This window comes from Sinocyclocheilus grahami, unplaced genomic scaffold (genome assembly GCF_001515645.1).
Source record: "Sinocyclocheilus grahami isolate Dianchi unplaced genomic scaffold, SAMN03320097.WGS_v1.1 scaffold961.1, whole genome shotgun sequence".
In the NCBI taxonomy this organism is placed as follows: Eukaryota; Metazoa; Chordata; class Actinopteri; order Cypriniformes; family Cyprinidae; genus Sinocyclocheilus; species Sinocyclocheilus grahami.
In genome coordinates this window covers 184,595-201,352 of record NW_015506140.1, presented here as the reverse complement: position 1 = coordinate 201,352, position 16,758 = coordinate 184,595, and the positions used below count along the sequence as shown (strand labels likewise).

At 38.5% G+C, this 16,758-nt stretch overlaps 1 protein-coding gene across 4 annotated transcripts in view; it reads right to left on the bottom strand.

The window, feature by feature from the left end:
- The window catches only part of nlgn2a (neuroligin 2a), a 226,299-nt gene extending 211,341 nt beyond the window's left edge, over positions 1-14,958 (bottom strand). For 2 of the 4 annotated variants that reach the window (XM_016249930.1, XM_016249934.1), the window contains exon 1: positions 14,305-14,864. The gene's annotated coding sequence lies outside the window, so the exon portion shown is untranslated. The other 2 variants (XM_016249931.1, XM_016249933.1) reach the window with 2 other exon arrangements.
- Positions 14,959-16,758: the final 1,800 nt, after the last annotated feature.

The following is a 16,758-nucleotide window of genomic DNA, read 5'->3' as shown; positions in this document are numbered from 1 at the left end:
AATGTGCATGTACACCCAGTGTATGGTGTTGATTTGCTTTTCATTGTACCTGCCAGAACATATAGTTATTATTATTTATATATGCATTTGAGAGACCCTTGTATATTGACTTTCATTGCATTCAAGACATACATCTCACAGGTTCATTCTCAAAGAATCAAACTCCTGACCTTGGCTTTGCAAGTGCCATGCTTTTTAAACTACAGTAACACAATATGAAAAATAAACATTAACATTTAAACAAAATGATTCACATACACTACCATTCAAATGTTTGGGGTAAGATTTTTTATGTTTTTTAAAGAAATCTCTTATGCTCACCAAGGATGCATTTATTTGATCAAAAACAGAAAAACAGTAATATTGCGAAATATTATTATAATATAAAAGATTTAAAACATAATTTATTCCTGTGATGGCAAAGCTAAATTTTTAGCAGCCATGTCTTCAGTGTCACATGATCATTCAATAATCATTTGAATATGATTAACTCATGAATTATTTTAATGATTTGCTCAAGAAACTTATGTTGTTATTATCAGCTGTTGTGCTGCTATATTTTTGTGGAAATTGAAAAAGATTTTTTTTTCTTCTTTGCTAAATAGAATGTTCAAAATAACAGCATTCATTTGAGTCTTTATTGTCACTTTTGATCAATTTAATGCATCTATATTTTTATTTCTTTATAAAAAATATATTTTACTGATCCCAAACTTTTGAATGATGGTGTATCTTCAAATTCTCCAGTCTACAAATGCCTACAACAAATATATTTAAACTTACAACAAGAATAAATAAAGTTTGTGACAACCACAATGTGTTTTGTTGGAGAATTATTAATAATTGCGACATTAAGAAACTGATTAATGAATTTCAGCATTCTGTTATACTATTTTGTATGATAAACAACTTTGGTACTGTTTAATTTCGGATCGCCATGTAATGACCAAATAATATTTGGGTCCTGAAGCTAAATCAGAACCGTTGCCCAAATGCCCCCTTCCCCCCCCCCCCCCCGCCCCCCCCCACACCCCGGAATAATAGAACACAATATAAAAACATCTATAATCTTAGTAATACATGAAAAACAAGTATATTCTTTGTGTGAAGGAACATCACTACTCTATAACTGAAGCGTTGCGTTACACACTCAAGAATTAAACAATTGCTCGGAGGAGCTACAAAATTATCAATAAGTGAGGCAACTCAATATGCTTTTATTGAACCGCCCTCATTTGTATACCAGATAACATCCTTCTGCGGGAGAAAGGAGAGGAACAAATGGAAATAAAAATTCTAGCATGTGCACTACAGCAAGGTAATACAAATGATCTGGATGCCTGACTCATATTTTCCCTCATCGAACAATGACAACGGACCGTTATTAGAAGATTTCCCTCCCGAATTGAACAAAATAACTCCTCCATTCATCACAGCAACACTGTCATGCATTTAGCTTATTAGAGTTATGGTGAAATGGACATGCTAATATGCTTCACAGTGCTGTACTCCCCTCCGAGGACATCTGAGCATTAAACCCATAGTTCGGCGGCTCAGGGAGGCCTCGCCCCACTAAATCATGTCTGCTGATTGCTCCCACAGACACATGTTCCTGGTCCTGATCCATTTAGCAACCGGCTTGGCTCATTAGGTTCTGACACAGCGTGTGTGTGTGTGTGTGTGTGAAGAATATGCTAACGGTTAAGTGGGAAGTGGGCTGGTTTGGTTGAGGGGGATACCAGTCTATCCTAATTAGGCTGAAGCTCAAACCTCAACCCCCATCCCAGTGGAAGAAATGAATGAAAACACTGATGATTAAACTTTTGTGGCCCTATGAAAGTGCATACATCCACAAATAACAAACAAGGTTTTAAAAAGACAACGAGAAAAGGTTAAGGAAGTGAAAAATGTACCTCGGTCCATTAAAAATGACACATCTGTGGTTAAACGCAGCAGTTTGAGCCCTGTCTACTGAATTACAGGTAAGAATGGATGAAGTAGGAGGCTTAGAAAGCCTTTCTCTGGAGGCCTAATTTCTGAGCATGCTGATCAATGGTTAATTAAGCAGAGAGACTGGGCAGCGTGAATGAGGGAAGAAGGGTGAAAGAGCAAAGAAAAGCTGCAAGAATGAGGGGTGGTCATGGGAAATGTAGTCTTCCATAATTACAATGTTGTTTACACTGGCCGTATTGGCTTTGAAATTAATATGAAAACGGCTGACATTTCAACTGAGGGGCTTCAAGAAAGGCTTACAAATGATTCATTATGTCTGAAAGCTCTGAGATTGCTGCCTGTGTGCCTCCTTGATGCATGGATCTACTCTGTGTGATTAACTAACAAGGACTTTATTAGGCAAGGTTTCGATAATTCAAATATGCATAAAGGTATGTGAGAGAGAAAGAAAAATCTTCCCTCCAAACACGAGATCAATACAAAGATCTTTTCATCATGATGTTATAAACCTTTCTAACTTGTCACAATCATCTCTAACACTTCTACTCATTTAAAAGAGTTTCAAATTGATTTTTTTTTTCATAAGTAGTTACATTAAATGAGGTAAAAACTGCACAATGTACTTATCACTGCAGGTTGTAACTGTGGCACCATTATGATTTAAAATAATTTAAGGAAGCAATTAAAATGGGCTGACTTTTTACAGCAAGAGAGAGACTATCAATATCTTATTATTCCTCTTATCACAGATGAGAGTCATGATTTGCAAGGAATCAGCCTGATCCTTGAAAACATGTTTAGTTCCCTCCCACTTCCAAAAACTCTTCCCCTTCTCATATCATCCCCTGGTGTTTTAGCCTGCCGTGGGATTGCATAAGTGACATCCCACTTCATTGGATTATGCCATCCCATGTGCTGTGAACAAAAAACTGCAACATAGTATGTGCCATTCCCATGAGCCTGTCAATGAGTGACATTAACATCCTCCGCTGTCCAGCAGGGTGTTAACGTGTCCATGTCTCTGATGCAGCACACTTTGTCCCAAATGACTGTCACTCTGAAATTGGTGGTGCTGGCAGAACATGCTGCAATACCAGATGCACCACAACCAACTGCCAGTTGCCTATTATTTTTAGTGCAGGTAATGGCTTTGTTTTTTAAGAACGGTTCTTGCTAATGATAATGTGCTTTTATTTTGTAAGCAATCACACTCACCTGGCAGACAATAACACGGTTGAAAAAACATCCAATAGAATTTCATAGACATCATTGCATACTAGATTCAAACTTGCATTATCCACCTACGCAACACAGCTTTGTGTGTCCAAGCAAATGTACAAACAGCGAGAGAGACAAATGGCTGTTTTAATATTTACTGAATTCAGTAACTATTGGCATTGCAATTAACTCACTATACTTACAACTCAACTGAGTGAAGTGAATTTGGAAACCTGAAGGTGAACATGATGCCAACTCATCTATATATCTATATCTATATCCATTTTCTTTTATTTTACACCGCTGCTCTCATTCCTATGTCTAGGTCAGGGTTCCTCAAATCTTGCCCTGGAGGGCCAATGCACTGCAGAGTTTAGCTCCAACCCTGATCAAACTCACCTACCTGTGATTTTCTAATGATCCTGAACACATTGTTTAGCATGCTCAGGTGTGTTTGATTAGGGTTAGAGCTAAACTCTGCAGGAAAGTGGATTTCATGGGCCAGATTTGAGGATCCCTGGTCTAGGTAATATCTCAACCCCAAATCAATAGAAAAAAATATATATGCACATTATTATTATTTTGGATTTTTTTTATTATTATTGTATTATTTTGGATTTATATTTTATTATTGTGTTTTAATATTATTTTAGAATATTTTACATAATTTTATATTGTATATAATGAATATTTATATTAAAAATGTTACAAATGATTCACGTTATTGTTATAAGTATTCAGTTATTTAAGCAATGATATCCTCCTTTTGTCAAATCATATTTTTAAATGCTTTGTGTTTTTATTACTGCATTGAACATACTACCTTAAAAAGTTATCATTTTAAACATTGTTTTTGCCATTGCAAAAATTCTTATTGCTACAGTTCTCTTTTGAACTTAGGGTGAAATATAACAGACAATGTTCTTCAGAAGACTTGTGACAAGACTTTCATTTTTAAAGAATAGCTACATACAGTACTAGAGTCTGAAACAGAGCACTAGCGTGAGAGAGACAGAGAGAGAGAAATGGGGGGTTAAAAGCGTACATAGTGCATCAGGGAGTGAGTACAGATCCTTGATTAGCTGTTCTATTTTCCATCCTCTCTTCTTTCACTTCAGGCTCAACCAATACACCTGCTGCACTGATCTTGGACCAGCTGCTGTGCTCTAATATTGACACAGGTCAAGTGGCCAACCCTGCACTGCAGAGGAGTATTTGGATCAGCAGGACTCTAAAGAAGAAAAAAGAAAGTGTGTGAGACAGAGAGTGAGAGAGAGAGAGAGGGAGAGACAAAGAATAAGAGAGGGAGGCTCTTGCCATCACATCATCCTCCCAAAGTGCAGCACTGCAGCGCTCAGTCCTAAATGCCTCTGTCGCCCTCCTTAACCTACATAACCAGCCAGCCAGAGACACACAGTCATGTCCTCAGTGTGGAAATGCCTCTAGACACAGAGGAAGAAAGGGGGTAAAAAGAGCGGGTGATGCTACATGAAAGAAGTGGAAAAGAGTCTGAGAAAGTATATGTATATGTTTATGTATTTGCCAACTACCTCACGATACAATACACATCATAATATAATAATTACTTACACAACATACAGTTATTTAGACAAATTGCTCCTTTAATAACTAAACTGCTGAAACTCAGTGGTTGATGGAAATAGATTTTTTTTATGGCTAATGTCGATATCTTCAAGAGCTTATATATATATGATATCACAATAATTAAAAACAGTAAACACATGCATAACAACTGCTGAAATGAAATGTATTGTGTGTGTTCACTACTGTGTGTGCGCACTTGGATGGGTTAAATGCAGAGCACAAATTCCGAATATGGGCCACCATACTGGGCCACACGTCACTTCACTTTATATTTATTTGATATAATATTTACTAAATGAGAAATAAATACATTGAAAATGAATAAATTAAACAATAATTTGAACTAGATAAAAAAATCTGGAAAATTGTTTTATTTATTTGGCAACTTCTTGATTCTTGATTTTTCACAAAGTAAAGAAACTGTTTAAAATCTGACTAAAATAGAAATAAACACTATAGCAAACAGTGCAATCAGTAACCTGGTAAGTCTGTGTGCACTGGGAATCCTTTTTTTTTAATAAATGTAGCACTAATTTAATTAAATGTTTATTAGAAATTAAAAGACTTGTTGTGATACTTCATTAGACATAACTTTATTAGACAGAAGCTCTGTGCACTGGCGTTTTTAGCACTGTCAAAATTAAAGTCCAGCTTCTGACACATCAGCCAAATAGAAAAAATGATTAGATGATGCGGATGAAAAAATGCCAAATGTCAGCCAATATTAGTCGACCACCACTATTGAAAATTACACCATATAAACACAGAAACAAATTCAAATATTACAAATAGGACCTGAGGTAAGAAAATTATTATGAAGAATTTGTGTTTTTTGAGTGTCTTTTTTTCTTATCAAATTAAATAATCTAAAATTTTAAATAACTTTTCTTTTCGTTTAATGTCACCTTATTTTTTAATCCCTGCTCTACGGATTGTTGTCAAAATCCAATCAGGTCCTTGATTGCATCTATTTTTGTCCTGTTCTTTTTTTTTTTTGGAAAATCCTGTTTGACTCATAAATATGCTACATTATGGAAGTAAATGTTGACTTTAGGGGGAAAGAGAAAAAGCTGGGCAGAAAGGCAATAGAAAATACAGACAGAATGTTCAGTGCTACGTTACTGTCCCCGGCAACCTGCCTGTGACGGTCGGTTGTCATATCTCTGGCCGTTATGGTGGTGGCACTTATTGTGTGTTGTCTAATGCCTATTACACATTAACATTCAGACAAGGGCACAGACAGACTCAGGCATCCACAACAGACAGTCAAAACACACACACACACATATCTAAACAAACACCCTGATCGGACAGAGAAGAAAAGAGAGAGAAATATCAAGAAAAGGGGTTGTTGCACCAATTAAATGGCTAGATCTTGATTATATTGTGACCATCAGACCAGATTACTATCAATATTGAAACTATATCTGTTTCCCAGAATTCACAGTGTTGCCAGGAGTAGCCAGGACCCACTTGCCATAAGAGCAGCCATTTGGCTTAATAGTCTCATTCTGTGTGTGTGTGTGCATATATTACCAGAACAAGAAGGAAATTGTGCAATAGCCCACTCAATGCATTTCAACCTACTGCTCTGATGGTGATGCATTGCTTGACTTCCATTTGAGGACAGACTAGCAACCAATTCTTCTATTTATATCTCTAAAATGTGTCAGAATATGATTACAGATATAAGTGCAAGTGCCTGTGTGTGTATGCGCATGTCTTACATAATAAATATACTAATCTAGCGGAGCGTCATCGTGCAATGCGGATTTACTCAAATCCCCTCAACAGCAGAAAGAGGAAATCAGGCCATAGATGAGCAGTGACCTTGCTGTGCTGGTCACGTGATGCGTGGCGGTGACTAAACTGAATATCAATGCAGATCAATGCAATCCAGAGATATTTCTATTGATGCTTCAGTGACACCTGTGTGTTCAAACTGCAATGATTTCATTAGATGGATGATGGACAGAATGAACCAACAGCAGATGATGAATTAAACACTGCATTTTAAACAGATTTTTAAACATAAACACGAAAAAAAGTCACCTAACACATAACAACACCCACCTGAGTGTTTATATTTTTAGATGTCTCTTATTAACACTGAATGAATTTCACAGTGTCATGCCCTGGAAACCTGCGATCTGCTCTGGCTGCTTGTATTGTGGGTTTATCCGTCCCGTCAAACACACTCTGGGAGCTGACAAATCTGCCATAATAAACTTTGAGTTAAAAGTTAAATGTATATTTTTTAATGTTAAAATATTACTATATCATTGCAGAGACAGCTAAAAGTAAGTAATTTCCTGGGATACAATGTGGGTGCTAGAACTGTCTGGGAAACCCATATTTATATAAATAGTTTAATATTATACTTATATTAATACATTGTGTATGTATTAATAGTATTAGTATTTTTTAATGTTATTAATATCATATCATATACAGAAAGATAAACAGTTACTTAGACACACTTGTGTGTATGTGTGTGTGTGTGTGTGTGTGTGTGTTAAATATATTTTCTATATGGACAAATAACCGTGCATAATTTTAGGGTAAGTACATTTTAAACGAGAACTGATCAAAACAGTAAAGATATTTACACAAAAGATGTCTATTTCAACTGCTGTTTATTTTAACTTCCTGTTCATCAAAGAATCTTGAAAAAAAATCTTTAGCACCACTTTTCTTGAGTTTCATAATCAGCATATTAGAATGGTTTCTGAAAGATCATGTGACACTTAAGACTGGAGTAAAGGCTGCTGAAAATTCAGCTTTGCCATCACAGCAATAAATGCAATTTTAAAATACATTAAAATAGAAAACAGATATTTTAAATTGTAATAATATTTCACAATATTACTGTTTTAATAATATTTCACAATATTACTGTCTTTATTTTAACTTTTATCAAACAAATGCAGCCTTGGTGAGCATAAGAAACATAAAAAAATCCTACCAACCCAAAACTTAGCATATACATATATGGAATATATATATAACAGAATTCTGTTAGAAGCACTGGAAACCTTTTTAGGAACAACACATTTCTGCAGAGCTGCTACACTTCACACATTACCTTTAAGTCTTACAACCCAATAGGTGCCTCACACACTGAGGAATGTGAAGTCTGTGTGTGTCCAATGGTTTCATTCATGTCTTTAATCTGCTTGGCCCTTTTCACTGGTCTGTTTTATAACACAGATGTGCAAGTATACTTCACACACCATGGTAGCGGTGTGTGTGAATGCGATTCTTTTGAGCATTTGACCTTCCTCTAACCTTAAAACGAGAGCCTATGAGAAAGAGATAAGTGAGGTGCTGTGAACAAAAAGAATAGAACAATCTAACGAAGGGGGAGTGAGGGAAACACAAACCAGAGGAGACAGGAGGACCATCACACCCTAGTGAGGACACAGATCTCATTAAAATGGCTGCCGAGTGGTGACATGATGGCCAGCATTGACTTAAATCTCTGAGATGCATGACCAGAGAGAATCCAGGATGTGTGTGTGTGCATTTGTGAGAGAATCCTGCTTTTATCTCGTTCACTTTCCCCCTCAATCTATCCCTTACATCTGAGCATCACACAGGCTGTGATCCAAGACCACTAAACACCTGGATAGGTTCTGTAGACGAAAGCCCCCACATATACAACAAAAGCAGATAGAAGTGACATAAACCAGGAGAAACCATCAAATCTGACCTTTTGACAGCACCAGCTTTTATCCCCAGCTTAATTCATCCATGCCAATACAACACACACACCTCACAGCTCCATCCAAGCATAAAGGAATCCAACAAGCTGTTCTGAATGAACAGATTCCAGGCAAAGTGCATGGACGGTGAGGAAATATTGTGTATGCAGTCCTAGTATTAGACTACAGAGAAATCAGTAACTATCAGTTGAACACATGGAGATTCAAGAGCCTGGTGTCCAACTCCCTATCTGGCTCAGTTCAGCCCATCTGTTACATGGTACGAGATCAGCACACACACATACACTTCTGTGTGCATCTACACCCATATGTTTGGGCTCTTCATCTTGTGAGATCACAGAGTCTATACTCCAGCAAGGCACCAGGCACATAAAACACATGCACACATGCTCATATATCCTCCAATGATGTGGTCTCCTGCCTCACTGTCTTTAATCAGTTCATTGAAATCAATTAGAGCTCATTGATCCGACGCTTCTGCATGAATAAATAAGACATGCTGTCTGGTACTTCTGCTAACACACACACACTCACACAGCAAAAAGCTGAAATGACACGTCTAAATATTGCACTACAAATATGCTATTGAAGATGGCCAAAAGTATGTGGAAACCACCTTGGTTTCACTATTTTAGTTGAGATAAAACTTATTGTTATGGAATTAAATTACATTCTAGAGGACTGTGTGCTTTCCAACAATTTTTACGTTCATGCATGGCAATGAAGCTCAAAGTAATGGTTTACTGAGTCTGGCATGAAAGAACTTGACTGGTCTGTTGTGTTAATAGTCAACAAAATCACTGATGAAATTGTTAGTTGACATCCATGACAATGAATATGTAAAAATAATAATAATAACAATAAAAGTAATAATAACAATAACAGTAATTTAATTACTTTAGTAAAAACATACTGTTGAAAAGCATATGACAATAAAAACAACACTTCTGATCTTAAGAATCCTCTAAAATGTTTTTAAAAGGAAAAATATATATTTTTTAAAACTAGTATTTTTGTAAATAATCCAACCATTGTCAATCATGTTCAAGCGACTTGAACTGAAGGTGAACAGTGAATGATCACCAGTAAACTGAAGGTGCTTTGCAGGTTAATTAACCCAAACACATCTTATAGGCCTACATATGACATTAATCAAAAATATACACAACATAATTGTAATATTATAACTTGCATCTCCACAAAATGACACAAAAGAACAAATGCACTTTAACCTAGTTACTTTACATGCTGTTGTTAAATGTTAATACTTGTTTAAATTATTGTATAATTTGTTGAAATAACTGATTCAATTGTCAACATTAATGAAGGCAAGAAAAAAATGTGCATGACAATAATTAAAACATACTGTTGACAAATATATGACAAGAAAAAAACCTCTACATATTAATATTTGGGTGCATTTTGCACTCTCTGATAAATTAAATGTTACTTTCATTTACTAAAATATGTATATATATATTAAAATTAAAGAATACTACATGACAATATTTTACCTAAAGTTAAAGTTTTATTCATAAGACAAAAACCTGAATTATAATAAAATAAACAAACACACAAACATTGCTGGCTTGCACAACGATCAAACCTGTACCCCTACTGAAGCCCTTCAGATGAATTGGAACTTCTGCCCAACATCAGCACTTTACCTCACTGAGGCTATCATACCTGAATGGGAGCAAATCCCCACACCAAAATCCCAACATCTAGCAGGAAGTCTTCCGTAAAGAGTGGAAGATATTACAGCAGCAATTTAAATGAACTGAAATGAAATGTTCAACAAACAAATATGGGTGGTGTCCGGGTACAGTCTATAAGCTACAGTCCAAAACACACACACAAACACACACAGCGCTTCATACCATGGCAGTGCTTCAAGTTTTTCAAGCCAAACTCCTCCGTGCAATGGACGAGTCCGAACCGAATCCTGATGCTTTTAAGGAGCTGCGCACAGCAACTGACCTGGGGTGCATTTCCCGTGCAACAACGTAACTCACTGATTAACCATCATAGTATGATGCATTGTTGTGTAAACTAACTTGCAGTCACGACTGTTTCCCGAACATGGTCGCGCATCCGTCGTTTGAACTACATTAATTCAACAATTTAGGGCCGTTTTTAATGACGTCACACGCATGTGGTGGAGTAATAACTTCTGCTAATTCATTGATTCGAGATTTCTGAGATGCTGCTGTATTGAACATGGCACCTGATGACTAATTTACTATGTTTTGTTAAGAACACTACTAAAGCTACTGCAAAGGTGATTGGCAAGGCCATGGCCAGCTTGGTGGTGCTTGAGCGCCACCTTTGGCTGAACTTGACGGAGATCAATGACGTGGACAAAATCGCCTTCCTACAGAGCACCCTCAGACGGCTAAATGCAACCCTTTCCTAAGCGCCAGGGCCCCTATCCCAGAGTGACACTGGACCCTGAGCCGCACAAGCCGTCTTGATCTCAAAGAAGAAAGGCAGAGAAGAGGATTAGGTCCCGCCGAGGCCAGACCGCCCTCAAAGAAGTCTCTCACTTTCTCTCCAGTCTCCCGTTTAACTCTGGGTGATGGAAGCTCTGTTCACACTGGACCTGTCCTTGCTACTCAGCACGTGCTCAAGAAAATTATTGCTGTGATAGCAGACCAACCTACTCAAAAGAGCACTTCTTCTCTTCACAACAACACGAATGTCAGTTCCCTGCCCCCGCTCAGTGAAAAACTCAGACCACTTGCCACCCGGCTCCAAGCTTGGAAAGCAATGTCAAGCTGGGTTCTGCAGACCATAGAACAAAGCTACTCTCTCCAGTTCACTCGCAGACCCCCTAGTTTCAGAGGTGTTATTCAAACTTCGGTACAGGACAATGATGCACATGTTCTCCGGTCCAAAGTGCAAAGTCTGCGAACAGCGAGTCAGGCTTTTACAGCCACTACTTCCTTGTACCCAAGAAAGATGGTGGGCTTAGGCCCATCCTTGATCTCAGACACCTGAACTGTGCCCCAATGAAATGCCCATTCAGGATGTTTACTTTGAAGCAGATCCTCATGCAAATATGCTCAGGAATGCTCACTGACAATTCAGCGGCTAGCGGCATCGTTCACAATGGGGGCTTCTCACCCCCTCAAGGTTTTCCAGAGGATGCTTGGCCTCATGTTGGCCACCTCCTCAGTGATTACATTGGGCCTGCTTCACATGCAGCTCCTCTAATTCTAGCTCAAAGCACGTGCACCGTCCCACGCTTGCCGCCTGGGATGCTTTCGCCTTAAGTTGACCCACTGCTGCATCAGAGCTGTGGCCCCTTGGAAAGCCTCTTGTCTGTATCAGACAGGCATTTAATTGGGACTGACCTTCAGAAGGAAGGTAGTAATGACAGATGCCTCCAACTCGAGTTGGGGAGTACTGTACGAGGGCAGACTGGCATTCGGCTCCTGGTCCAGCCTGGAGCAACACCTGCACATCAACTGCCTCGAGATGATGGTGTTTTTTCTCATCATTCTCAAACCAAGACATGGCTATGTGCCTTAAGTACTCTCCACACCATTCAGAGCACAAGTCATCATCCTTCCAGCTCTTCCTAATTCAGAGGACAAGCAGGGTCCTAACTTACTCTGCCTGGTCCTGGGCCTTAGAGTTTACATAAAACGCTCTTGCCACTTTGTATGCTTCGAAGGCTGCTCTAAAGGGCTGCCCATTACAAAGCAGAAACTATCCCACTGGATATTAGATGCTATAGCCCGGTTATATGCCTCAGTGGACTTACAGTGTCCCATTGGAATGTAGTTATGTAGACCCCAGCATCAGGACCTGGGTCTCATTGCTAGCTCATGCTTCTTAGGAGCCCTCATTGCAGGCACTCCGGGGCTGGGCTTCATTCTGCACTTATTTATAGCACAGTGCTATTGGATACGTTCCCCAAAGCGTTTCACGCAACATGAGAGACAGTTTTCGAAAAGTGAACACTCCAGTTACTAACGTAATCTCAGTTGCCTGAGATAACTCATAGACTGCCATGCTATAACGCTGCACGCGACTCGATGACTGTTGCTCAGTTGAAAGATTCTGATGAAATGGCATTCAGCGCCGACTTAGATAGGCAGTCGGCTCCGCCCATTTTGGCGGGTTGAAATGCCATTTTTTTCGTGCAGCTACACGAATGTAAACAAATCAGGCTTCAGTATTCAGAGTAAACAGGAGTTTGCCCAAAGCGTTTCACACAACGCTCTCAGGGAACCAAGGTTACGTTGGTAACCGGATGCGTTTTGCAGCGAGTGGAAAAATGATCATCTACAGTAACAAATCAGTCCAACACAAGGACAGTCACACAGTTGCTTCCATCCATTAAACTGATCCCAAATGACACAGTGAGCTCCATATCTGCTATTTGGGCCAGAGAGAGAGAAAGAGAGCTCAGCATTCCCTGCTGACAGAACAGAGAGCTTCTGTCTCTTCCCAATTCTGCTATCCACTAGGTTTGGAATGGCCATACTAGGATAGCATATAAATGTGGCCCATTCTTTCAGACTGTGTGTGTGTGTGTGTGGTAACTGCTGCTCTTGCTTTGACCTCTCCTCCCAGATGTTCGGCACATCAGTGAACCAGCGATTACTTGTATTTGATATACGGTGATAGGTTTATGTTCCACTGTGTGTGTGTAAGTGTGTGAGTTGCAGGAGGACAGAGAAGGATGCTGGGGGCCGGAGTGATTATTTGTTCATCTATTTTTCGCACTCTATGACGTCAAAGCATTTTTAAATATACTAAGAAAAAAAAAGGGAAGACTGAGCAGTGTTCTAACACCAATTTAACAAATTGCACATGGTCTACATGGGGTGAAATCACAACAATAAATGAACAAATATGTTCAGAAACAGAAAAGATGTATGCCTCTTTGTGCAAATATAAAGGACTTATTAGAAAAAATTGCGGTATAAGAAAATAAAAATTTCACATCTGACTTGGATTTGTGATCATGTTAATGGATGCTATGATATATTTGATACAGTATATTTATAGCATCCATGTTTAAAAAACTGAAAAAACATGTTTTAGATTGATCAGCTAATGCATTACTATAAATGATTCCAATTTTATTTGCTGTTTTGAATTTGAATACATTGCGGAGTTCGGTGATAGTGATGTGGGATGGCATAGAAATGAATCAGAAAAAGTATATTTGACCACAATAAATTCCTGGAAAGAATTTAAAAGTCCATGTTTTCGATTGGTGTTTCAATTCAGTGAGGTTGGTACTCTTTGCACATTACATTAATTTACAGTTTACCTTCCCGATTTCTAAACTAATTTAAGTTGTAGCAAATTAATTGGGAATACTATATCAACGCTTGAGATGCAAGGCAAAAAACACTAACAAAATGTGTGTGTTGAAACAAAATGTGTGAAAACATTGTCAGGTTTCTGAACTGAATTGAAGGGAATGGGGATAGACATAGATATGAATCTGCACTGGCCAAAAAGGAAAGACAAATTGAAAGCATTTCAATGCCTAGTATTAAAATGGGTCAATGTGCACGTTTAATATCTCGACACACACAATCATGCACGCTACAGCACCATGAAGCGTTTGAAGCGCCTGTCGCTCTGCATTTCGGAAAATGCTTTAGAACAGGTTGCAGCACCACGCAGTTTAAACAGCAAAAAGTGGCCCTCTCGTTTCCCCTTATGCCAACCACATTGTATGTACTTTCCAGCTGAAACCCCTGCTTACTATGCAACAGCCTAACAAAGAGCAGAAAGAGTTGAATTTATAATATATTGTCCATAGAAGTGCCGTTACCTGGGAATGAGCCGCAGTCAGAAATCCGAGGTCTGTATATAGGAGACGTGTGGGTATTTCCTCGTTTTCTCAGTCGTTGCTCAGCGCAATTCCATCAGCCTGAGCTCGGAATAAACCAAAAGATTCTCCGCTGCCCGAGAATAGCAGGAAATGTTTCACGGTTTCTCCCGAAAACACCCTGATAAGACAGATTCAGAGGAAACGATCTTAAAAGTGAAGAATTGTGTACGCGCGCCGCTCGATCAACAGAACGTCTACGTAAATGAAGTCTAGTTGGATTTGTCCGTTGAAGAGCTTGTTTGGAAACGACCGCCAGCTTCTCCCATTATAGCGCAAATGGGGAAAAATGAAACAACAAACACGAATTCACTTCTATGACCTGTTTTTCCCCTCTATGAGTCTAATCAACACTCTCTTTCCGTTTAAACGTATTTGAGGTGGTATATTTCGGTTTTCCGGCAACAAAAGCCGATTTAACACGTTGACTTTAGCAAGTCTCGAGTTTAATTAATCTATCGGCATCTCGAGCGTCTGATTCCGGCTACTGAAGGCGGTCATGGTGCTCACCGGCTCCGCTGTCGTTTCCCCGTGATTCCGGGAGCCTTTGCAATGAGAGAGATGCTGTGAGGTTTTTGATTGCCCATCTCTCTCGCCGTCTCTCTCTCTCTCTCTCTCTCTCTCTCTCTCGCCGTCTCTCTCTCTCTCTCTCTCTCTTATGCGCGTTACTGCTCTCTGTGACGCTCTGTATCCGAGCTGCTCTGTCGCTGTGACAACGCGCGCATTCCACACGCGGGCCTCTCAGCATCCCTGCATTGCTTTATGATACAGCTCTGCTGGACAGTGGACACAACACTAACAGACCTCGACGTATAACGGCCGTAGTGCTGTCAAAAAAACATGGCTGAATTTTATATGATATGATACGTTTGATTTATCTCTCCTTCCTCACGCACGCGGCCATCCTGCATCAGAATGACGTCAGGGCATATTAAAGTGGCAGAAGCCCCTCTTGTTCACCATCACACGACCTCAACTGCGCCGGGTGATGGGGGAGCTTCTTTTATATCCCTGTTGTGCTAAGGCTTATTGGTTTGTTATTTGTATGGAAACGCGCATCTTTGGTACCCAGATAGCACTCATTCGCAGGAAACGGAAATCAGTTTTCAAATTGTTGAATGCAAGGTGTTACATGCTGTTTCGTAGTTTAAGAAGTTTACTAGCAATTTCTGATATTTCTGAAACTGTTTCTATAAGTGTGTTTTTGTATAATGGTAAAATAATATAATTGTGTGTATATATATATATATATATATATATATATATATATATACTGTGATGTCATAATATTTTCAGTAATATAATATTTTACCATTATTTCAAACCATACACTCTAAAAAAATGCTGGGTTAAATACAACCCAGTGCTGGGTAAAATAGGGACAAACCCAGCGATTGGGCTGTTTTGACCCAGCGGTTGGGTTAAATGTTTAACCCAACCTTCTGGGTAGTAACCCAACCGCTGGGTCAAAACAGCCCAATTGCTGGGTTTGTCCCTATTTAACCCAGCATTTTTTAGAGTGTATATTTTCTCAGAAAATATACTGAAGAAATATAGATTTTTCAGAAACAATTTTCACTTAGAAATTGCTAATAAATTTCACAATTAATTACAAAAAAACTGCAAGTAACATATTGAATTAAAGGTGAAATGTAATAGTGATGAATGGGGACATGCAAATTGGTTGATATTGTGATTGAGAATAAACTATTGAAACAATGCACATTTTCTTTAAAAACGTACACTACATTACTAAACAGAATCAAACCAGTCAAATAATGTCAGTAAATTCAGTATTCTGATAATTATATCATGGCTCATGGAAACACAAATGTCACAGGACCTGTGTATTTTACAGGACTGTCAGATGGTTGCTATATTGTTACATTTACAAAATAGAAAGGAAACACAATCCATTATTAATTAAATTATTTAAAATCATACAATTTATGCAGAGTTAAAATGAACTCAGTAGACTCTAATTGTAAACTACATGACATGCAATTATTTCACAATCCTCCATCACTTAACATCAGTCTGAGAAAGCAGCAGTTTGATAAATGTATTAATAATTTAATAACTATAATCTTTGATTCCGCTCCAGCTGCACAAACTGCAGTACTAATACCTCTACACACATGAAACAAGGAAATTTAGGGAACATCTATTTCTTGTGGAAATATCTATTTTCTGATTCTGCTCTACAGTATGATGTGATGAGCATCACCATGGGCATCAGTGAGACCCAGCTGAAACACATCCAGTTAGTTACACAGAAATAGATCACATTCTAACTCCAGACAACACTGAGGACGTTCAGGAGATCTTAAACTCATGCAGACTGGTCTCACCTTAATTTGAACTGAAGCTGAAGGCAGCAGGTGTGTCTAAATCTGT